Raw genomic sequence first — 25336 nt, 5'->3', positions numbered from 1 at the left:
TAAAATAAGCTATTATCCTCATAATCTAGAGGACAGAAAAACCAGCCAAAAATAGAAAGCATAAAATTCAAAAGGAAATTTTATAACTGAAAGATGTAGTATAAGCAATAAAGTCACTGGATAGATGTAGCATCAGATTCCAGTACCTTGTTCAGTAAGATGACACAGGGACAAGTGTTCATTTCAGAGCCCCTGGTTGGGTCCTCAGGCAGTGGGCTTATTGCCAGCTGCACACCCATGTGTGGCTCCTACCAGGTCCCTGGGAAGCCTCCTGCCTAGCCACTGAACACGTCCCTAGGTGGGCAGGGCTGGCCCTGGACTGTGGTTGAGGAGAGTTAGAACCAACCCACAGACCTGTTTCAGATTACACAACCAAGATTGAGGTCTGCAGACCTGATTCTGAGTCTCCTACTAGTTCCCTAGGTGGGCTGGACTGCTCCCTGACTGTGGCTGGAGAGATTGGAGCTAAGTACAGGGCCTTTTCAGGATCAATGGGGCGGGGGCGGGGGGGGGCGGGACACGCTACACACAGGTGTGTGTTTTATCAGGCCCTGTGTGACCAGGACAGTTTACAGACTGTGGCTGGGATGGTCCAAAGTTCCATTGGGGGGGACCTTTCAGAATCTACAGTCTGACTGAAATTGGTGGACTTGCCTCCAGAGGCTCTGGGACCACAGCTAAGAGGGGTTCATGGCCCACTTCAAGACTACAACTGGGACCAAGTTCTGTGTGCTTATTACACAATGCACAGATGAGTGTGAGTCCTCCAGGGTTCCTGGGTAAGTGGTGACAGGACCAAGATAAATGGACTGTGGCGAGTCTTCAGGAATACGGAGCTGTTTACAGATCTGTCACCAGGATCGTGGTTGGTGAATCAGCCGCCTGGCAGCTAGCTTCAGAATGGTTCTCCTCAGTCTTAGACTTTACCAGGGCTTCACTGTCTCCTACCTGGACTACAAAGCTCCCACAAAGATACTTTCGTTTATACATGCATGCTCAGTTACACAGTCGTGTCTGACTCTTTGTGACCCCACAGACTACAGCCTGCCAGGCTCCTCTGTTTCTAGAGTCTTCCAGGCAAGAATCTTGGAGTGGGTTTGCATTTCCTTCTCCAAGGGATCTTTTGGACCCTGGGATCAAACCCATGTTTCTTACATCTCCTGCATTGGTAGGTGGGTTCTACCATGAGCACCACGTGGGAAGCCCCCTTTGTCCATGGATGGATGCCAAATTATTGTTGTTCAGAGGTGGTATAAGAGAGGACATCTTATTTGGCCATCTTGCTTTCATCACTCTCCATAATGTTGGTTTTCTGATCCAATTTTTTTCTATGGCATGTTAGGTTTCTCCACAGAAACAGAATCAATTTTATGTGTGTATGTGTGTGTGTGTGTGTGTTAGTTTCTCAGTTGTGTCCGACTCTCTGCAATCCCATGGAATGCGTATATATATATATATATATATATATATATATATATATATAATTATGGAGAACGGCACGTCTAAGTCGTCAGTGTTAGCCAGCAGGCTCCAGACCCAGGAGAACTAATGGTACAGATAAACTCCATAGACCATCTGAAGGAAAATTCCTTCTTGTCCCAGGAAGTTGATCTTTTTGTTCTATTCAGGCCTTCAACTGATTGAATGAGGTACACCCACATGATGGAGAGAAATCTGCTTACTTAAACTTCACCAACATAAATGCTATTCTTATCCAAGAACATCTCCAAGTTGACACATAAGATTAACCATCATTTTATGGCTGCCTATATTATCATTGTCTTCAGGAGCCTTGATGTCACCTGGTAACAATATTTGCATTATTCCCAAGTCTGGTGGCAATGTAAGGGAAGACCCTCTGAAGCCAGGCAGTACTGAGTTTAAATCCTGACTCTGTGAGACTTTAGGCAAGTTTATTAAGCTCTCTGAAACTCATTTCCTTTTCAGTATGATTAAAATAAAAATGTCCTGGAGACATGTAGTTGCTAAAAAGATGAAAATAGTACACACCTAACAGAATGTCTGGTACATAGAATACATTTAAATAAATATTAAATCCCCTCCTTCCTTATTCCCAATTTCCTATAGTTTTCATACTCCAAGGCTATTATCTTTAGATACTTGTTCTTTGTCTTATTCAGGGATTCATTAGCTGTAAATTAGTAAAAGCCTGTCGAAATTAACTAAAAAGAAAAGTGGGGGAAGTGAGGATTATTATAATACTATAAGAAGCACCCTTACATATTTCTTTAAAAAGGAAATTAGATTCAGCTGAGCTTCACTGGGAAGGCTTTGGGGACTGGGCCACATCCATGGTATCTGCCTCATTCATTTCTCTTTGGAGGTTTCTTCCTCTTATTTCTATCTCACTCATCACTTCTCTTCCTTATTCAATTTGGTTTGCATCTAGTTTTGGTCAGAACTGACCATGTTGCGACTTGGTGTGTGGGTCATTCTCTCAAGAGCGAGAATTTGATTGGCTTCCTGACACCAATAGACTTCCTGACACCAATGCAGGTGTCCATGCTGATCCAATCAGAGGGCAAGATATGGTGCATCCATGGTCACTTAGTTTTGCCTGCCAGGAGAGAGAGTGATAGAAAAGAGACTTCTATAGGGAAAAGCACTCCCAAAATATGTCGACCATTTCTACTTCATTTTCCATGTATCAAATACTGTATGTATGTATATATGTGTGTATATATATATATTAATTTCAGAGAGGTACATACTCTTTTGGGCTTCCCTGGTAACTCAGCTGGTAAAGAATCCCCGGTTTGATTCCTGAGTTGGGAAGATCCGCTGGAAAAGGGATAGCCTACCCACTCCAGTATTCTTGGGCTTCCCTGGTAACTCAGCTAGTAAAGAATCCATCTGCAATACGGGAGAGACCTGGGTTCCATCCCTGGGTTGGGAAGATCCCCTGGAGAAGGGAACTGCTACACACTCTAGTATTCTGGCCTGGAGAATTCCATGGACTGTATAGTCCATGGAGTTGCAAAGAGTCGGACACGACTGAGCGACTTTTCACTTCACATACTCTTTACTCTCCCAAAGAAGGTTTCTTCTCCCCATGCTTCCTCCAGAGAAGAAAATTCTGTTTTCCCAAGAGAACTATGTTTTATTTTCCCAAGCTGAGATAATTCCAGTTTATTGAACCTCTTTTTAATAAGACATATTTAAAACCTGTTTGCATTGTTATTGTCCCAAGGGAGCCCTGTGGGCTTACTTTCTTACTTTTTGCCATGCCACTTAATTTAATTATGTCATCTTGTCATTGCTACACATAATCTCAGGGGACCCTGGGAAATAGGGCCATGCTGGATGCTATGCATTCCAAGCATCTCCAATTCTTCTCATCAAATCATAATTTTCTTCAACCTGATGCTGTTTATACAAAACAACCATTCCAAGATGGTAATGGCCACAGGGACAAATCCAAATGGAGATGTAAGGTATTATCTGATCAATTTGATCACTTTTGACAGCTGGTTCAGATAATTAGAGCAGAAAGGAAAAGATCTCTTTTACTCCAAGGTTTGTCTTTTGGTCTAAATTGTTTATGTCACAGTTTTATATCTTCTCTTCACTTGATGGGTACACCTATGTTTTCTCCAGCCAAAGAGTTTATTATCTAGGCAGCTTAGTAAATTTTCAGCTTTAGCCATTTTTTCTGGGAAGAAAATTTTAATGGGTAAAATTATTCATTTTAGAGTGTACAAGGCCAAAATTGACTCTGGCATTTCACTTGATGAGACCAAGGATTGCATACAAAAGATCTACATACTATGCAAATGTATTTTCTATGTATATGTATAAAGTTTGGCAACTCCCTCCCCTAAGCCCTTAAGTAATGTGCTTTGATTTGAGATAGGTTAATTCAATAAAAGCTTCACTTTCTTTTCTGAAGGCATCTGAGGGGCCAATGCTGGTGTGTTATTGACACTGCCATAAAACAGGGTAATCTCACTCATTTATCAGTTTTTGCTCTGGAGGACCTAAAGCTGAGCTTATTTAGAAACTGAATTATCTCTGGCCCTCAGAGCCAGATGGCAAGTTCCTGTGAAGGTGGAGGAATATTGCTTCCAGGCGTTATTGGAAAGTAATCTCCACACCTGCCATAGCCTATGGAGCAGACTGATAAACACAGAACATGCTACATCCCTCCCACCAACCCACAGCCCCAAACAGTCCAAAGTCAGAACCAGATTCAGCATGAAATGTACAAGTGATGGCCTCCACCCTCCATGCATATCAGTCCCGTTTGACATACACATACTCAAATACTAATGCTATATTTTCAAAAAGAAAAGTTGGGTTGGCTATCACTTTCCATCCAGGTGCTTAAATAAGTCTTTTCTTCTCCTCATCATTATGAAACGGCATGGTCAAAGACAGAGAAGAATGGGTAACACTCCTGGGTACGTTTACCAGAGTATTATTAAAGAAAAGGAATTACTTTGCTTCAAAGGTGGAGATTTACAATACCTGTATAATGTTTCCAAAGGGGATAATGAAAGGTTTGGCCAGAGCTCTACATCTTACACTTACACAGGGGTTTTTGACTTGTTTGTATATGTTAAACACACGCACACAATATATCCATAATATATGGATTCCATATATCCTGCCCGCCTCTTGGAATTATCAAGAGAGTGATTCAGTACTTACCTGGCAGGAAAGATACCATGATTACAAAGGTTGTTTTCCCAGGACAAAGCTTATTCATTGCACTCTGGAGGTGCTACACCCTGCGATGTCCCCAAAGGTGGAAAACTCAACTGCATAATTTGTGGTAGTTGGGGATTGAGTTCGTGCTTTCCCTGTTTAAAAAAAAAATGAGAGAGAGGGAGATAGAGAGAAGGAGGAAGGACGATTCACTCATTTTCTCATTTAATAAGTATGTTTGGTTGAAGGGATCCAAAAACAGAAAAGACATGTCTAGTTTGTAAAGAAATCCATCTTGGAGAAAGGATTAAATTAGGTCATGATATGGATAGTAGCTCACATTATTTTTAAAGTTGTCATTGTGCTAAAATGGTTTCATAATTGTGGGTCTTTTATTTTCATCCAGAACGGCTGGATATAGGTGCTTTCGAAATTATTGGAGCAGGATGATGTATAGCAAAGACATCTGCTGTGTTGTTGTGTTGGTGATAGTTCTAGCTATCAGAATCTTATCATTTTTAAAAAGACTTGTTTGTCTATTTATTTGGCTGTGGCAGGTCTTTGTTGCTGTATGTGAGCTTCTCTAGTTGCAGTGTGCAGGCCTCTGCAGTGGCTTCTTTTGCTGCGGAGCATGGGCTCTAGGCCCACAGGCTTCAGTAGCTGCAGCTCGTAGGCTCAGCGGTTGTGTCTCACTGGCTCTGGTGCACTGGGCCAGTAGTTGTGGCACATGGATTTAATAGCTCCCTGGCATATTGGACCTTCCCAAACCAGGGATGGAATCAGTGTCCTTTGCATTGCAAGGCAGATAGAAGCTTATTATTTTTTTAATTTAAATTTATTTATTTTAATTAGAGGCTAATTACAATATTGTATTGGTTTTGCCATACATCAACATGAATCCGCCACGGGTGTACACGTGTTCCCAATCCTTTACCCCATACCATCCCTCTGGGTCATCCCAGTGCACCAGCCCCAAGCATCCTGTATCCTGCATCAAACCTGGACTGGCCATTCGTTTCTTATATGATATTATACATGTTTCAATGCCATCTCCCAAATCATCCCACCTTCGCCCTCTCCCACAGAGTCCAAAAGACTGTTCTATACATCTGTGTCTCTTTTGCTGTCTCGCATACAGGGTTATCGTTACCATCTTTCTAAATTCCATACATATGCGTTAGTATACTGTATTGGTGTTTTTCTTTCTGGCTTACTTCACTCTGTATAATAGGCTCCAGTTTCATCCACCTCATTAGAACTGATTCAAATGTATTCTTTTTAATGGCTGAGTAATACTCCATTGTGTATATGTACCACAGCTTTCTTATCCATTCGTCTGCTGATAGACATCTAGGTTGCTTCCATGTCCTGGCTATTATAAACAGTGCTGCGATGAACATTGGGGTACACGTGTCTCTTTCAATTCTGGTTTCCTCGGTGTGTATGCCCAGCAGTGGGATTGCTGGGTCATATGGCAGTTCTATTTCCAGTTTTTTAAGGAATCTCCACACTGTTCTCCATAGTGGCTGTACTAGTTTGCATTCCCACCAACAGTGTAAGAGGGTTCCCTTTTCTCCACACCCTCTCCAGCATTTATTGCTTGTAGACTTTTGGATAGCAGCCATTCTGACTGGCATGAAATGGTACCTCATTGTGGTTTTGATTTGCATTTCTCTGATAATGAGTGATGTTGAGCATGTTTTCATGTGTTTGTTAGCCATCTGTATGTCTTCTTTGGAGAAATGTCTAGTTCTTTGGCCCATTTTTTGATTGGGTCATTTATTTTTCTGGAATTGAGCTGCAGGAGTTGCTTGTATATGAAGCTTATTATTTTTAACAGGAATGCTTCTGACTATTTTCCTTTAGCTGTATTAACTTAATAAGAAATAAGTGCTAGAGGTTTTAAAGCCAGCCAGATCCGCAGTTGACTCTTGGTTTTACCAATAAGTTACTGAGTGACATTGTTGGTGGTGGGAGTAGGGGGAATCACATAAACTCTCTGACCTTTATTGTTCTTATCTATTAAATGGGGATAATAGAATTAAGGATTCTCAAAGTTTTTTTATGAGTTATATATTAGTCTGTATTTTTAAAGCACCTAAGAGAGTGGGTGGTTCCATAAATGAAAAAAAAAATAGACAGCAGTCAGATTTTATTTCATAGGAAATCTGATTGTTATAATATGACAAATTAACTGAAGGCCTCAGACAAATTAGGGATTCCCTGATGGCTCAGATGGTAGAGTCTGCCTGCAATGCAGGAGACCTGAGTTAGATCCCTGGCTTGGGAATATGCCCTGGAAAATGAAATGGCGACCCATTCCAATATTCTTGCCTGGGAAATCTCATGGACAGAGGAACCTAGCAGGCTACAGTCCATGGGGTTGCAAAGAGTAGGACATGACTGAACAACTTCACTTTCACTTTTTCACTTTTCAGACAAATTAATACCTTTTCGAGCCCAACTCTAGAGAATCGTCTCTCAGAGTTCTTGAAATTTTTAAAAAACTATATATGAATTCCCTAGGAGGTTTTTGTTATATTAAATCCATCTAGAAAATCATTGTATGATATCATTCTCAGTATGCTAGGAGAAAAAATGTTAAACCCAAAAAGAAGATGAGGACTTCAGGTTGCTTTTTTTCCATTCAAGATAATCTGTGAAGACTGGCATGAAAATGCAGATTCTTAATTGAACAAAGACAATTATTTCCAGATTGAAGTACAGTGGTGAATAGCTCTGTGCTCCAATTACCATCAGACTTTTATTTCCAATGGGAGGCTGAAATCACAGATGAGTTAGCCTTAATTGGGAGAAATGGCTGAAATTGTGGTTTTAATACCCTACTGTAACATCATGTATGTAGGTCATCTTTTTTCATGTATACATGACTGTGCCCTGTTTATGTCCATTTGGGACAGCAAGCTGTGATGGCAAGAGGGATAGCCTTTTTACAAACAAAGGTATAAGCATCCAGAAGTTAATTAGAGCCATAAAACTGTATAGCTTTTAAATAAAGAAGTGGAAAAGTCCATTCTTTTTTATAACTATATATGAATTCACTGACTAATGTGAAAACCTAACTCAAGATAGCATTACTTCAAGCAAGATTTCCTCGATCCTGACTATTCCTTCATAATATATTCCACTTAAGACTATCAGAGAGTAGCCCAGCCATGAATACATAGGCCCCCTCAAATTAGGTCAGGTCTAACAGATTTTCTAAAGGTTGAAAAAAATACAAATACAAACGTCAGATGAAGTCTATGCTTTTCAAACAACCAGCGAACACCAAAGGAGAGTTTGTTGTATGGTTGAGTTGGACATGGTGTTGTGTTGGCAGAGATGAAGATATGGAAATGTTATTAGTAAAGATTCCTCTTCTCAGGTTCCTTTTTCACTCCAGCTGGGAATTCTAGAATCGGACACACGAAACCTTGTCACCAACCGTGGTGAATCATTTGTGTCTGTATAGATGTTTCCTGTTTTCAAAGGGATTTCACAAATTATTTCTTTTGATTGATCCTCATTCCTCCAAACTCCAAGCTAGGTGGGGTAAATTTCATCACCTCTTTTTACAAATAAATAAACTGAGGCCCATATCCTTGCTTAGGGGGAGAGTGAAAGAGCATAGGGCTGGAACAAAGACCCAGCCTTTGATTAATAATAGCCAACCCAAAATGTCACATGTCACCAGAAAGTGAAAGTGTTAGTTGCTCAGTTGTGTCCGACTTTATGTGACCCCATGGACTGGTAGTCTGCCAGGCTCCTCTGTCCATGGGATTCTCCAGGCAAGAATACTGGAGTGGGTTGCCATTCCCTTCTCCAGGGGATCTTCCCAATGCCGGAATTGAACCCAGGTTTCTTGCATTGTAAGCAGATTCTTGACCATTTGAGCCACCAAAGAAGCCCTACATGTCACTGGAGGAACTGTAAATGACTTCCATGCCTTAGCATGTACTTCCCTGGTAGCTCAGTGGCAAAGAATCCACCTGCAATGCAGAAGATGCACATTTGATCCCTGGGTCAGGAGGATCCCCTGGAGTAGGAAATAGAAACCCATTCCAGTATTCTTGCCTGGGAAATCCCATGGACAAAGGAGCCTCATGGGCTATAGTCCAGGGGATCTCAAAGAGTCAGACTTGACTGAGTGACTGATGGTGCACACATGCCTTAACATGCCAGCCACTACACTTCCACTGTCTTTCAGGCCATGGAAACAACAAGAAAAACACTTGTGCTGTCTGTTCTCCTATAGTCATTAGCTTTCATAATTAGGGAGATATAGTTATCACCAACCTGCAGATGTGGAAACTGGTGCTCATAAAGGATAAGTGACTTTTTCAAAGTCTGACAATTAGTTAAGGGATGAAACTAGACCCAGACTAGCCTCACTGACTGATTCTAAATTCTGTGCTTTTTCCATTTGCCAGAAAAGACCCAGGTTTTTATTTACCTCCTTTGCTTCTGATGCTTTTCACAAAATGTATTCGTTTGTTCAACAAAAATCACAGCAGTGGACAAAATAGACCCCCAATCCCTGCCCCTATAGAGCTTACATTCTAGTAGGAAAAATAGACAATACACAAAATAAGTGAAAAGATACTGTATGTTTGATGGTTGTAAGTGCTATGGAGAAGCTGGAAAGGATTTTCAGGAGACAGCGAAGTTGAGATTTTAGACCAGGTCATCTGGGGAGGCTTCCCTGAAAGGTGGCATTTCAGAAAGGTTCAGAGGGAAGTGAGAGAGTAAATCTGCATTTCAGATGGAGGAAGAAGCAGTTGTCCCCAGCTCAGTGTTTGCCTGGCTTGACCAAGGAATAGGGCAGAAGTGAAGGAGGCTGGAGCTGTGAGGGTAGCGGTAAAGGAGTAAGACCACAGGTCCTAGGGTAATGAGAGGTCAAAAGAGCCAGGCTTAGGCCAACTTGAGGAGTTTTCAGAGTGAAATGGATGCTATTTGAGTGTTTTGATTAAAGGACACCGTTATTCTGACATGTCATAAGGAAAGCTCTAGGTCCATGCTGAGAATAGATGAACAAGGGTCCAAATGGAGGAAGAAAAAACAGTTAGAAGGGAAATGACAACAATAACAATAATTATAATATTATTAAATTAAAACAGGCAAAAAATGATTGCTATTGGCTTCCACCAGGAAGATGATAAAAAATGGTCAGAAAGAAATACGGCTGGCTGTACCCCTGTTGCAGCCTGTCTGCCTTGGTTGCTAAGGGTCTTGGGGACATGAAGAGGGAGGGAGCCCTCCCAGCACAAAGCTCCCAGGAGTGGCAGGCAGTCAAGAGAGAACCTCCTGAGGAGAGGGGCTGGTTGATGACCACATCTGCTCCCCAGATGCCATGCAGCAGGGTTCTCAGGGAGGCTACTCTCTCCCCACACTGCTCCTAGCCAGAGCTCCTTTCTCAGGCCATCTTTGCACCAATCCTCCTTCATCCCCTTTCTCCCTTCATAGACCTGCAGCATTGACATACCTGGCCACTGTCATCCACCTCGGGCTTCAGTAGTTCTTTCTCTCTAATGAGGTTCTTGGAACTCCAGTTGGCATATCCAATTGTTTATTCTAGCCAATAGCAAATAAAGATCCTGTTCCTAACAAAAATAAATACAAATTGAGCTTTTACTATGTGTCAAAACCTGAACTAAGTGCTATACGTGAAATACTAATATATCTTTCTAACCTTTGTGCATGCTTAGTCATTCAGTCATGTCCAACTCTTTGCAACCCCATGGACTGCAGCCCACCAGGCTCCTCTGTCCATGGGATTTCCCAGGCAAAAATACAGGAAGGGGTTGCCATTTCCTACTCCAGGGGATCTTCCCAACCCAGGGATCAAACCCATGTCTCCTGCATTGCAGGTGAATTATTTACCATCTAAGGCACCAGGGAGCCCTTTTAATCTTTACTACAACCCAGCAAGGAAAGTACTATTTTATGTACAAAGAGTATCAGAAAGATAATCAATTTGCCCAAATTCAAATAGCTGGCAAACAAAGACGTTGCCACTGAACTTAGACAGCTAGGGTATAGAATCTTAATTTTTGCTACTGTATCAATCTCAAGTCAGGTTCATGGCTCCTCTGACTCCAAGCCTCTTGGCTATTTGATGCCAGTCTGCTAATATGATTATAAGATTTTGATCACATGTATCCATGAGGCTCAGCAGGAAGCTAGTGCCTTAATGTGCTGGTACCTGAGTATTCTAGTACCATCTCTATAGTTAGCTGCTGCTGCTAAGTCGTGTCCGATTCTGTGCAACCCCATAGACAGCAGCCCACCAGGCTCCCCCATCCCTGGGATTCTCCAGGCAAGAACACTGGAGTGGGTTGCCATTTCCTTCTCCAGTGCATGAAAGTGAAGTCAGTCAGTCGTGTCCGACCCTTTGCGACCCCATGGACTGCAGCCCACCAGGCTCCTCCGTCCATGGGATTTTCCAGGTTAGGCTTTCCACCAGTTCCCCAGGGCCATACAGTTCCACCTCTCTAGAAGACAGCTGTTCTTGTTTCTCTGCAAATATTTGTCTGATACCTGGCTAGTATCTTTGTCACATTTCAAAGTTTGTATTTTATCTATTTTAAGTGAAAACTATGGGATAAACTATCATGGGATGAAGAAAAGAGCCCTAAATTGGGATGAGAAGACCTGGTTTCGAGTCCCAACTCCAGCACTAAGGCAGTTGAAGATGCACTCCATTGCTAGACACAAAACCACATCTGAGCTAGTCAAGGAAAAGAGGGAATTTATTTGGTCATCCTAACTGGCAAGTCCAAAGGGTGACATTAATTTCAGACATGACTGCATCCAGGGAATTAAATAACAGAGGACCCTGTCTCACTGGATCTATCACCTCTGTCTGCCACTGTTTGGGCTTTGCTCTTGGTATGTTCATTGTATTTTACAGTAAAGATGGCTCTCCCCAACTCCATGCTAGGTTTTTCTTAATACTGCTGCTACTGCTAAGTCACTTCAGTCATGTCCGACTCTGTGTGACCCCATAGACGGCAGCCCACCAGGCTCCCCGATCCCTGGGATTCTCCAGGCAAGAACACTGGAGTGTGTTGCCACAGGACATTACAAAAGAAACCAATCCCCCCTCACCATATTCATGTAAACCCCTAAATACAGACATGATTGGCCTTATTTGGGAAAGGTGTTTGACCATGAACCAGCTGCTAGGTCTCAGTTGACGATGTATTCTGCTGGGCAGCCTGGATGATGAGTACACCTCTGCAGTGGGGAATACAGGACAAGCTAATCAACCATCACATCAGCAGGAGACAGTTCAGCAGTAAAAAAAAAAAAAAATGCTGAGCAGGTAAATGTAACAACTTTACACAACAATCATGAAAGGTCTTCCCAATACAGAACACATGCATGCCCCTCCACAGGGCAGCCCAAAGCCTCAGCCACCTGCCACATCCAGCTCCAAGTCCTAACTACTGGGTCATATGCAGTCCTCTTCATCAGGTCCAGATGTAACTCCTGTGATACAGCAAGTCAAAACAAGAAATAAGTTACCTGACCCTACACATCTCCTCTCACTCATACACACACATAATACCCTTAGAACACATCGTACACACACACAATATACTCAGTATACATCTTGGCTTTCTAGGTGAAAGGCATTTCCTATAACAAAGGGTTAAATCAAAAGAGCAGAGACTGACTCTCCTGGTGGTCCAGTGGTTAAGAATCCACCTTGTGATACAGGGTCCCTGGGTTTGATCACTGATTGGGAACTAAGCTTCCCTGGTGGCTCAGAGGGTAAAGCATCTGCCTGCAATGTGGGAGACCCGGGTTTGATCCCTGGGTCTGAAAGATTCCCTGAAGAAGGAAATGGCGACCCACTCTGGTACTCTTGCCTGGAAAATCCCATGGACAGAGAAGTCTGGTGCAGGCTATAGTCCATGGGGTCGAAAAGAGTTGGACACGACTGAGTGATTTCACTTTCACTTTCACTTTGGGAACTAAGATTCCACGTGCTGTGGAGCAACCCAGCCCACTCACCACAGCTAGGAAGCCCGTGAGCCACAGCGAAAGATCCCACATGACACAACAGAGATTCTGCATGCTCCAGCTAAGACATGACTCAGTCACATAAATAATTAAGAGTAGAGACTATTTAGACCAAGAAATAAAGTACATCTTGTACAGAGGCATGTTACATATTGAATTGTGTTCCCCTAGGAAGAGGTATATTGAACTCCTAACTCCCAGTACCTCAGCATGTGACCATTGGAGACAGGATCATTAGAGAGGTAATCAAGATAAAATGAAGTCATTAGAGTGTGTTCTAATCCAATATGGTGTTGTTATAAGAAGAAATCTAGACACAACAGAAACACAGGTGAACATGAAGACAGCCATCTACAAGCCAAGGAGAGGGACCTGGAACAGCTTCTCCTCTCACAGTCCTCAGAAGAAAGTGACCCTGCTGACACTTTGATTTTAGACTTCCAGCCTCCAGAACTGAGACAATACATTTCTGATGTTTAAACCACCCAGCTTGTGGTACTTTGTTATGATAGCACTGTCAAATGGATATAAGGCCTCTATTGTTTTTGCCTGCCTATCATACATTCCCCCTATGGTTCTTCTGGGGACTTCTTCCCTTCTCCTCTTAGTTCATGTGGTTCTTCTGGATCTGATTCAGTCTATAGCTCCAGGAGTTAGCAATGACCCAGGCTTAATCAATCAGTGTATTCCATCCCCTGACCACAATGACTGGTCAGTGAAAACAGGCCAGGTTTTTTGCTGAAATCTTTTTCAGGAGTTGCTATGCTGGTAGAATGTAGGCCTGGAACTAGTGGTGTTCACCTTGCTAGCATGAAGTAATACCCTTCCTGAGAGTAGACCAATGCCAAGAAAAGCCAGTAAGAGAGATGGGAGTATAAGAATTCTGACAATATATAATATGAGCACCTGGATAGAAGTGTTCCTGAAATTGCATACTCCTCTACTTTTCCATATATATCCAACAATTTCTCTTTTATTTGGATTTGATTTGGGTTTCTTTCATAGCGACTGAAAGAGTTTGGATTAAATGATACTGTTCATTATTCCTAACTTCTTCCAACTGCCTTTTGACTTTCTTTGGTCACATTTTTCTCTGCTTCTTAATCCCATCCTGAATTCTCCATCTAAGAATTCTGCACACACACACACCCCTTTACACTTATGGAGAAACTCCAGTACAGAAGTGAGTTTAAGTAACATTTATGCACCTTTAATCTCCCTTCTTGCTATTCTTTGGAACTCTGCATTCAGATGCTTATATCTTTCCTTTTTTCCTTTGCTTTTCACTTCTTTTCTTTTCACAGCTATTTGTAAGGCCTCCCCAGAAAGCCATTTTGCTTTTTTGTATTTCTTTTCCATGGGGATGGTTTTGATCCCTGTTTCCTGTATAATATCATGAACCTCAGTCCATAGTTCATCAGGCACTTTATCTATCAGATCTAGTCCCTTATCTATTTCTCACTTCCACTGTATAATCATAAGGGATTTGATTTAGGTCATACCTGAATGGTCTAGAGGTTTTCCCTACTTTCTTCAATGTCAGTCTGAATTTGGCAATAAGGAGTTCATGATCTGAGCCACAGTCAGCTCCTGGTCTTGTTTTTCTTGACTGTATAGAGCTTCTCCATCTTTGGCTGCAAAGAATATAATCAATCTGATTTTGGTGTTGACCACCTGGTGATGTCCATGTGTAGAGTCTTCTCTTGTGTTGTTGGAAGAGAGTGTTTGCTATGACCAGTGCATTTTCTTGGCAAAACTCTATTAGTCTTTGCCCTGCTTCATTCCGTATTCCAAGGTCAAATTTGCCTGTTACTCCAGGTGTTTTTTGACTGCCTACTTTTGCATTCCAGTCCCTATAATGAAAAGGACATCTTTTTTGGGTGTTAGTTCTAAAAGGTCTTGTAGGTCTTCATAGAACCATTCAACTTCAGCTTCTTCAGTGTTACTGGTTGGGGCATAGACTTGGATTACTGTGATATTGAATGGTTTGCCTTGGAAATGAACAGAGATCATTCTGTTGTTTTTGAGATTGCATCCAAGTACTGCATTTCAAACTCTTTTGTTGACCACGATGGCTACTCGATTCTTCTGAGGGATTTCTGCCCATAATAGTAGATACAATGATCATCTGAGTTAAATTCACCCATTCCAGTCCATTTTAGTTCGCCTATTCCTAGAATGTCGACGTTCACTCTTGCCATCTCTTGTTTGACCACTTCCAATTTGCCTTGATTCATGGACCTGACATTCCAGGTTCCTATGCAATATTGCAAAGCCTTCCTCAGCGATCAATGCAAAGAAATAGAGGAAAACAACATAATAGGAAAGACTAGAGATCTCAAGAAAATTAGAGATACCAAGGGAACATTTCATGCAAAGATGGGCTCGATAAAGGACAGAAATGGTATGGACCTAACAGAAACAGAAGATATTAAGAAGTGGCAAGAATACACAGAAGAACTGTACAAAAAAGATCTTCATGACCAAGATAATCACGATGGTGTGATCACTCACCTAGAGCCAGACATCCTGGAATGGAAGTCAAGTGGGCCTTAGGAAGCATCACTACGAACAAAGCTAGTGGAGGTGATGGAATTCCAGTTGAGCTATTTCAAATCCTGAAAGATGATCCTGTGAAAGTGCTGCACTCAATATGCCAGCAAATTTGGAAATCTCAGCAGTGGCCACAGGACTGGAAAAGGTCAGTTTTTATTCCAGTCCCAAAGAAAGGCAATGCCAAAGAATGCTCAAACTACTGCACAATTGCACTCATCTCACATGCTAGTAAAGTAATGCTCAAAACTCTCCAAGCCAGGCTTCAGCAATACACGAACTGTGAACTTCCAGATGTTCAAGCTGGTTTTAGAAAAGGTAGAGGAACCAGAGACCAAATTGCCAACATCCACTGGATCATCGAAAAAGCAAGAGAGTTCCAGAAAAGCATCTATTTCTGCTTTATTGACTATGCCAAAGCCTTTGACTGTGTGGATCACAATAAACAGTGGAAAATCCTGAAAGAGATGGGAATACCAGACCACCTGACCTGCCTCTTGAGAAACCTATATGCAGGTCAGGAAGCAACAGTTAGAACTGGACATGGAACAACAGACTGGTTCCAAATAGGAAAAGGAGTATGTCAAGGCTGTATATTGTCTCCCTGCTTATTTAACTTCTATGCAGAGTACATCATGAGAAATGCTGGGCTGGAGAAAGCACAAGCTGGAACCAAGATTGCTGGGAGAAATATCAATAACCTCAGATATGCAGATGACACCACCCTTATGGCAGAAAGTGAAGAGGAACTAAAAAGCCTCTTGATGAAGGTGAAAGAGGAGAGTGAAAAAGTTGGCTTAAAACTCAACATTCAGAAAACAAAGATCATGGCATCTGGTCCCATCATGTCATGGGAAATAGGTGGGGAAACAGTGGAAACAGTGTCAGACTTTATTTTTGGGGGCTCCAAAATCACTGAAGATGGTGACTGCAGCCATGAAATTCAAAGACAATTACTCCTTGGAAGGAAAGTTATGACCAACCTAGATAGCATATTCAAAAGCAGACATTACTTTGCCAACAAAGGTCCATCTAGTCAAGGCTATGGTTTTTCCAGTGGTCATGTATGGATGTGAGAGTTGGACTGTAAAGCAAGCTGAGAGCTGAAGAATTGATGCTTTTGAACTGTGGTGTTGGAGAAGACTCTTGAGAGTCCCTTGGACTGCAAGGAGATCCAACCAGTCCATTCTGAAGGAGATCAGCCCTGGGATTTCTTTGGAAGGAATGATGCTAAAGCTGAAACTCCAGTACTTTGGCCACCTCATGCGAAGAGTTGACTCATTGGAAAAGACTCTGATGCTGGGAGGGATTGGGGGCAGTAGGAGAAGGGGATGACAGAGGATGAGATGGCTGGATGGCATCACTGACTCAATAGACGTGAGTCTGAGTGAACTCCGGGAGTTGGTGATGGACAGGGAGGCCTGGTGTGCTGCGATTCATGGGGTCGCAAAGAGTCGGATACGACTGAGTGATTGAACTGAACTCAACTGAATCTCCCTTACTCTACATGAAACTTGAAGGGAAAGGTAGTCTTAATCTGATTTTCCCTATGTCTCCCTTTTAAGCACACATTCAACATCAGTTAGAGAAAATTTTGCCTTAAAGTATCAAGGATATTTTGAGGGAAGAATGTGAGAAAAACATAGGTCTTGGTAAACTTAGTATCACTTACTACTAAGTAATATCAAGTGAGTAAGAATGGAATGCCCCAAATACTAAACACTAAAAACGTAGCATTCCCAAACAAGTCTTCTTTTTTGGAGTAAAAATATAATCTAAAAATAAAGAATGTATAAATAGAATGCATGTGTAATTTTACCTTTGAGTATGAAATATTTGATGAAAAAAAAAATAGAGCTGTCTGTGGTCCTGAAAATCCAATTATTAAAAACATGGATACTTTTTGTTACTTTTATTACAAGAAGGATGAGACATTTTCCCATAAAAACAGAATGATTCTTAAAGAATTCTGAATCCAGATAATTAATCTCATTTTCTTTGACTTTAAGTACTCCTAGGCAGATGAATTAAGGAAGCAGATTATTATTCTGACAGAGACTTTTAAGTTACAAGAATGTACAGCTACAAAGTAATAGTAAATACAAACAGGAAAAAATACTAAATAGGAACTAGTAAGTGTCATCTTCTTGATCTCAATTATAGTTTTCTAACAAGGAAAAACATTTAACTCTCATATCAAAACTTAAGTATTGTCACATAATTTTCTTTGTTAGATTTTTCTTTCTTATATTTATAAACAAGAGCCTTTTCACAATTATGCTACTTCTTTTATTATGATATTTAAATAAATGTTCTATATTGACGTTTTCTTGACGTTTTTCCTATTTTTGGCACATTTTAGAGCTTAGTTTGTTGTGTTTTGGATTTTTTTTTTCTGTTAAAGTTAGAGGGAAAAGAAACATTTCTGCAATGTGAGCATCTATCTTAGTCACTGAGCTTTCTATAATATGGCTTCCCACGGGGTAGAAGGCAGAAGTGTACCTGTGAAGAAAGTATTACACATTCCTACTACCAATGGGGAAAGCTGAGTTTCACAGCACTTAACATTGTTCAATAAAGAAGTTGCAGGATTCAAGCTAATTTTACATTTAGTGTTAGCCTTCTTCTTGAGGAAGGTGGCCAGGTAGTAAACTCCTGAAGACTTCAATTCATATGGCATCTTCTTTGATAAAGATAAGCCATGAGACCTATGGTCAGAGCATGAGCTTTGTAGTTGCACAGTTCTGCTTTCAAAGTTTGAAGTGTCAAACTGCTCTGAGCCTCAGTTTCCTCATTTTCAAAACAAAGCTGACCATACCTGCCTAGTATAAATGTGTGTAAAGAGTTTAGCAAAGTATCAAAGATGATACATCATAATGTTCAATAAATATTAGCTTTTATATATGCTACATATGTGTGAGATATACAGATAGATGGTTACAATGATGGATACCTAGCATATAGCAGCTTGAATCCTTAGTAAACAAAAATAAGTGGTTTGGGAGGCTTTGTGGAAGGTTATGTGATAGCTTAGATTCTCAGGTAACATCAGATGCTGATAACAGGAGGTATAAATAATAGTCCCTCTTAATTCTCAGGTGAAACTCAATATGCTTTTGTCAAACTTGGCTTAAACGTTGGTTTGCCTCCATACACTTCTCTTTGCCTCATTCCATACCCTTTCTGTTAGCAACTTTTCTTATTCCTGTGCTTCAATAATTATTTCTAGATGCATTTCTAAATCCAACCAGATTATTGTTTTTTAGAGCTGTGGACCTGTATATCTAACTCCCTAGTGGACTGCTCTGTGTCCTGGGGTCAGTATGTCACAAAATAAGCTCATTATTATGCTCTCTGTCCCTTGCACTTCATCTCCATTCCTTATCCCAGCAAATGAAAATCCCATCAACTAACCAGAAACCCAGATTCTTCCTTACCCTCACATCCAATCAGCCCCCAACTACTATTAATTCTATCTTCAGACTATCTCTCCCTCCACATCCCTCCTCCATCTCCACTCAAATCATTCACTGCCTCTGTTTTCCTAGTTAACATCTTCATCATCTCTTGTTTTTCTAAGTGAATTTACAAATGTCAATATCATGTATATCACATTTATCCTCTCTTCTATGTGTACAAACAACCCTTATGTCATAAAGAACCTAATTCAAGATTGTTGAGCCTTTCATTTTAGCTATATTTTCTCTAATATTGAATTCTATTACAAATTTAAAATTAAGCATCATGTTTTGTAATTTTAAGTATTTTCATTAAAATAAAACATGAAACAATATATTCGTGTCTTTTTTTAACTTCTACTTTGTATTGGGATATGGTTGATTACTTGAGTGTGTGTGTTCATGGTCAGTCATATCTGACTCTTTGCCACCCCATGGACTGTAGCCCACCAGATTCCTCTGTCCATGGAATTTTCCAGGCAAGAATACTGAAGCAAGTTGCCATTTCCTACTCCAGGGGATCTTCCCAACCAAGGGATCAAATCTGTGACTCTTGCATCTCCTGCATTGCAACGCATACATCTCATGCCTGAAGAATCCCATGGACAGAGGAACTTGGCGGGCTACAGTACATGGGGTTGCAAAGAGTCAGACACGACAGAGTGACTAGGGCTTCCTTGGTGGCTCAGATTGTAAAGAACCTCCCTGCAATTCAGAATACCCGGTTTGATCTCTGGAAAATATAATTATTAAATATATAAATACATTTGTAGTTCAGTTTTTTTAAAAAACAATCTTTTCCATCTCTTTCCTTCTAAATCTCCTTACCCTCTCCAAACCATCCTCTGCCCAACTGCCAAAGCGACATTTTTTTTCCAAAGCAAGAGACTTTACTAGGAAGGGGCCCCCAGCTGGACAGCAGGGGAATAAGAGAACCAGGAGGACTGCTCTCAAAGCGACACTTTTAACACAAAAGCCTCCTCATGCCATTTGTCCCCATGCTCACCCTCCTCCAATGGTCCCCTTCCTAACCTCTGTAGTTTGCCTTGACATTTCAAGGGTTTAAAAAGCAGTACTCACTTGAAAGGAGTCAAAAACAGATAGAGATCAAAATGGCAGTTTTATTAATGAAAATACAGTCAAAACCAGGCTTAGGTTTGGGGAAACAATAGCTCCCTAACCCTGTACCCCAGAATTAGATTGCCTAACAGCTGAACACCCACAGTTAGGTTTTTCCATGTAAGGACAGACTTCTATTACAGGTGGCTGGGAATACATCAGAGGGGCTGCTCTATACAGGACAGAAGAGAAATGAAGCCCAACTCCCTAGGCCTGGACAGGAGTGAGGGAAGAGACAGAGAAGCCAGGAGAGGAATGCTAATAGAAGTCCCCACTAAGGGAAACGAGAGGCCAGCAGAAATGAGGTTTCTGCTCATCACCCCAACCTCGAGAACAGACATAGCCAGCAAAGCCTTTTATGTTGTCACCAGTTACTTCTCCCATACCTCCCCACCCCGCCCTCTTGACGGCCTTCTCTGTCGGACTCCCAGATTCTGAAGCTGCTTCTGCTGAAGGACTTGCAAGCTCCTGAACACATCAACTCTTCTCTTGTTTCTCTGCCCTTGCACAACCTCTTCTCTCTGCTAGGAGTGTCCCCTGGCTAGGTTTCTGCTCACTAAAATGTTCTCTCTTTCTCAGCCTTAAAGTCACAGCTGGCTCCTCTTGAAGTCTCCATCGCCTCACTCTGGCAGGATCCCTCTCTGGTGTTCCCAATGTATGTGCCACCCACCCACATCCAGCTGCCTGGTTATCTTTCCTTTGCAAGGTTAGAAGCTCTTTGAGGTGAGAGACCTACAGTTTGATCTTTGAATTAGAACAGCGCTTGGCACACAGACTACCCTCTAATAAATATGTGATGGCTGAATGAATATATACGGACCTTCATTATTTTGCCCCTTCATCATTCCATTCTCCCTCCTTATGGAAACAACAGCTTGATTTTCTCCTTGGGGAGCTAACAACTTCCTCCCCTGCCCCATACAGGGGCAACAAGATCCAATTTGAGTCTGGAGCAGAGGGTCACAGAAATCAAGAAGGGTGGTGCTTAATAATTTTGATAAAGGTGCCCAAAGGCAGCTAGTTGATAATGAAGGATGAATGTTTGTTGAAGTAAAGAAGGGAGTGAAAGGGAGAGAAGGAGGGAGGAAGGGGAAGAGGAAGGACAGGGGAGAGAGGGGAAGAAAGGAATAAGAGAGGGAGGGAGGGAGAGGGAAGAAGCAGCTTAGGATAGTGCTCTGGTCGAACCCTAGAGATCATTGGAAAGAATCTGCGGGGCTGAGCTGCAGTCTGGGAACTGTAAACCCTGGGGTCTGGACTCCTCTTACCTTCTCCACTAAACAGCCCTGTATTTAAATGGCTGCTTTCTCGCCTGGACTATTTTGGTACGTCTATTATTGGCTCCCATTTAGTGTCTGTTTATTTAAATCTGCTTTCAACTGGAACATAATTCTCTTGATGATCCGTTGATGCTGCGACACAGTAGGAATACAGATAATTGTCACTGTGCACTTTCTGCTGGAAATATAAAATTATTATCTTTAGAGCGGTGGAGTAGGGTGTTTGAGCACGGATATTAGGCAGCGCGGGCACGTGGGATTTGCAGAGTGCTAATTTGCTGGCTGCTCTGCCGGGCTCCGCGGGGTGTCATAAGAGCCTCCCCTATCCCCCGCCCCGGGGAACTCGGGAAGACACCCAGCTCCCCAGCACCCTGCCATCACTCCGCTGCCAAGAGAATGCGGGTAGCCACTCTCTCAGAGACTTGAGGATTTCTTCATGGTCATCACGGACCAAAGGGCGGGAGGCTGGTCACCGTCTCAGGCTCCACGGCCTTTTGGAGGGGTTGCTGGAACCAGGGGACAAAGTCTGAGCCGCACAGCCCCAGCAGAGAGCAGCCTGAAGGCATGCAATTAGAGCCACGACTGGCTGGGGTGGAGGGCTCGCCGCTGTGCACCCCTTCACGACTCCCTGGCCTCCCGGTCCCCTCACCCATCCCACGCCTCACCCCTTCTCCTCACCTGCTCCCATCATACACCCCCCAACCTCTTACCCGCCTGCGCACCTACCTCCAGCCCTCAGCTCCCCACCCCCAGCACGCTGCCTCCATTTACAAGCAGCATCACTAATTGCTTTTTAGGGTCCCTTTTCTGCTCTCTGTTCAAAATTCACGGGGCGTTCCCCGGCCCTTTTATGCTACTTTTCTGAACCTTTTCAGCCTCTTTTACAAACTTAGCACTTTCTGTGCCTCTTTTAGTCTTTTCGAGAAGAAAGAGACTTGAGAGAGGGTTTTTTTTTTTTTTGGCAGTAAAGCTCCTTCTCCTGTACCCCCTCCCCCGCCTCTCCCCACCCCCCAGTCCCACCGCCACCCCCTCCAAAAGCACACGCATTGACCCTCCTCCCACTGAATGGGGCTTTGTGCAGGGAATTTCCGGAACATAGCCCAGTGCCCAGGCCTCTGTGAGGAGAGGAGGGGCCCAGCCGGGCAAGGAGACCCTTAAGCCCACCCCATTACCACGGTCACTGTTTGCCCTGGATTCTCTAAAAGGCCTATTGTTGCCGGTTGCCAGGTATTCCATAGCAACACTTAAGCCAAGCTGCCTACCCTATTTAGGCCCAAAACTTTTCAATGGCCTCCAAAACCCGTGCTTGTCAGCGCCGCAGACCGCTCCTCAAACAGCCTCAGAGGGGAGGGCGAAGCCAAACCATCCCCCAGCCGTCTCTGCCTTTCAAATATCCGTGTTTGAGGCTGCTTGGGGGCTCCTTGTCATTTGCCTAGGATCAGCAGGCCAAACAATCGCAATTAAAATTTCTCTCTCCCCCGACCCTGGCATCTCCCCCTCTCTCTGCCCCCCGGCCCAGTTGCAGACCTCTCTCTAACTTAATATTCAGCTGGGACTGGGTTTCATCATTTTCTGCAAGGGCCTCCTGACTTTCCTTGTCAACCATCTCAAAGGAAATTGCTTTATTATTTTAGGAGAGTTTGGGTGCACTTCCATGCACGGTTTATGCTCCTTCTCATCTCTGGTGAAGAGGAAGATAATAGAATCAGAGTCTATGTTCTAGAAGGAATCTCAATCATGGTCCCAGATGAGGGTCTGGAGGCCCAGATCCAGGAAGAGACTGGCTTGTGTCACAAGTTATTTAGAGGTGGGGGTCCAGAGCCCCAGGTCCCTGACCTCCAATCCCATGCTTATGCTCACTAGGAAGCTCCAATGTAACATGAGGAGGAGATTGGCAGAGTGAGGAAAAAGTACTCTGTGCATCTCAAAAATGAAAATGGGAGGAAGGCAGGTTCCACATTCAGAGGAATGCATGAACCAGCCCTTCTTGCTCCTTCCTTTCCAGGTGAAATGTGAATTTGCCCCCAGCCCAGTTAAAAGCAAGCAACCCTGGAGATGTCAGTTCAGTTCAGTTTTCAGTTCAGTTCAGTTCAGTCGCTCAGTAGTGTCCAACTCTTTTCGACCCCAAGGACTGCAGCACACCAAGCTTCCCTGTCAATCACCCAACTCCCAGAGCTTACTCAAACTCAGGCTCATTGAGTTGGTGATGCCATCCAACCATCTCATCCTCTGTTATCCTCTTCTCTTCCTGCCTTCAATCTTTCCCAGCATCAGGGTCTTTTCCAATGAGTCAATTCTTTGCATCAGGTGGCCAAAGTATTGGAGTTTCAGCTTCAGCATCAGTCCTTCCAGTGAATATTCAGGACTGATTTCCTTTAGTATTGGCTGGTTGGATCTCTTTGCAGTCTAAGCTTTACCTGCTACCTTACTTTCCTCCCACTGGAGATTTATGGCATCTCTCACAGGTCCTGAATTAGATGAGGCTCAACTTAGCATTCTAGAACATTCAGCTGCTCCACCCCCACCAACCCCACACTCATCGTTTGACAGAAATCATCAACTAATTTGCCCAGAGTCACAGAGCACTTAGCATAAAACCAAGCTCTGTCCCACAGCCTGCATGGCCCTGCATGATCTGGACTGGCCCATCTCCTGTCCACCTATTGTATTTATTACCATCATAATTATTGTTTATAGATATTTGGATCTTATTTCTTATTTGCTCCATTCTCAAACATAACCTCAATTAGAACTCTACATCTTGTTTATCTTGTACCCCCAGAGCTTAGCATAGTGTCTGAAACATAGAAGGTACTCAATGAATATCTGAATAAATAAATGAAGATATTTGCTCATTGGTGGTAAATAGGAAAGTTAGAACTCAAGTCTTCTAATTCACAATGCAACATCCTTTTTCCTGAGGGCATTGTAAAATGAGAAAAGGAATAGTGTTTATGTGTTTTTAAGTCCTTCCTTATAACCCGGTGTTTCCCAAACTTTAAAAAAATTATTATTACTGCTCCACTAAATGAGCTTTAAAGATTGTCTTTACCTCATTGTCTCCTATGAAATTATCAGAGATATGTTCTATATCTAATAATGTACTGTGGTCCTTTAAAGGGCTGTAAGTCAGTGTAATGTTTAAGATTTCCCCACCCTAAGGACCAATTTTTGCCTCTTTCAGAGTGATGTCACCTCCCTTGAGAATTCATGTGATAACCAACAACAGTCACTTGCAGTAAAAGCCTACAGATTTCTGACGGTGCTATAAAACCAGTGAATTAATTCTGTGCCTGATGAAAATGGAGGAGGATTGTCTCAGAGCTTAGGTGTGGAAGAATTCTAACCATTGAAAGTGACAAGAATGGGCAGAAAGGATGGTGGATGTGTTAACTTTGGGCTTCCAGCCCAGCCCTCATATTACATACTTCACAAAAGTTTCTAAAAAGATCTTTAGAAAAACCTTTTCAGCTTAGGTAAATGTGGTGTTAAACCACTAATCGTTAACCCCTTTCCTCTTCTTATTCAGCTCTTAATCAGATTATACAAAAGCTTTCAGACATTCTTGGTTTCCAGTGCCAGTGTGTGAGGATAAAGTAGATTTTCTAAACTACTGCCTCAGAAGTCAAAATTTTTAAACTTTTACTGCTGGGTGTAGGTCCACAAAATAAATTCTTCATTAAGAAAAAATGTCAGCACTGGGAGCACCTGTGCAAGTTCAGTCTTCCACACAGACAAATGGGTTCAGCCATGAAGCCTGTAAGGAAGTCATTGCTCTTCCGAATTGCTCTCTTCCAGGCTCAGTGTGGTGGTCAGCATGGCCTGTGGAAATCAAGGAGAAGTTGCCCGTCAGAAATATGTAAAGAAATCCCAGAAAATTAGTAAGGGGAAAAGGAAAAGCAGGTAGTTTGATTACCTCTCAGAGGAAACAGAAGGAATCTGAAATCATACAACAAAAGCAGAAGGCAGCCAATGAAAAGAAGGCTATGCAGAGAAGAGAAAAACGATAACTATTTAGAAAATCTGGGTGCTACTGCTAATTAGGTGTATCATAAGTTCTATGATGAAGATTTTGTAGAATGAATAGCCATACATGTGTTATATCCTTGTGAAACTATTTTAAACTTAAAAAACAAAAAAACAGCGCTGCCTCTTGGAAGCACCTGTAGATTAAGAGCTGACATATCTATATGCTTCCCTGATAGCTCAGTTGGTAAAGAATCTGCCTGC

General features: G+C 42.4%; 1 non-coding gene and 1 pseudogene across 1 annotated transcript; both read left to right on the top strand.

Moving 5' to 3' along the window:
* The first annotated feature begins 4663 nt into the window (after window positions 1-4663).
* On the top strand, window positions 4664-4827 carry LOC139183376 (U1 spliceosomal RNA). The gene has a single exon (XR_011566968.1). It is a non-coding gene; the product is annotated as a U1 spliceosomal RNA (small nuclear RNA).
* Window positions 4828-24923: 20096 nt separating this feature from the next.
* On the top strand, window positions 24924-25116 carry LOC109558505 (small EDRK-rich factor 1 pseudogene; annotated as a pseudogene).
* Window positions 25117-25336: the final 220 nt, after the last annotated feature.

The sequence above is a fragment of the Bos indicus genome, chromosome 5 (assembly GCF_029378745.1).
Source record: "Bos indicus isolate NIAB-ARS_2022 breed Sahiwal x Tharparkar chromosome 5, NIAB-ARS_B.indTharparkar_mat_pri_1.0, whole genome shotgun sequence".
NCBI classification, from domain to species: domain Eukaryota; kingdom Metazoa; phylum Chordata; class Mammalia; order Artiodactyla; family Bovidae; genus Bos; species Bos indicus.
Note: the sequence above shows the minus strand (reverse complement) of the source record. Positions and strands in the feature narration are given on the sequence as shown.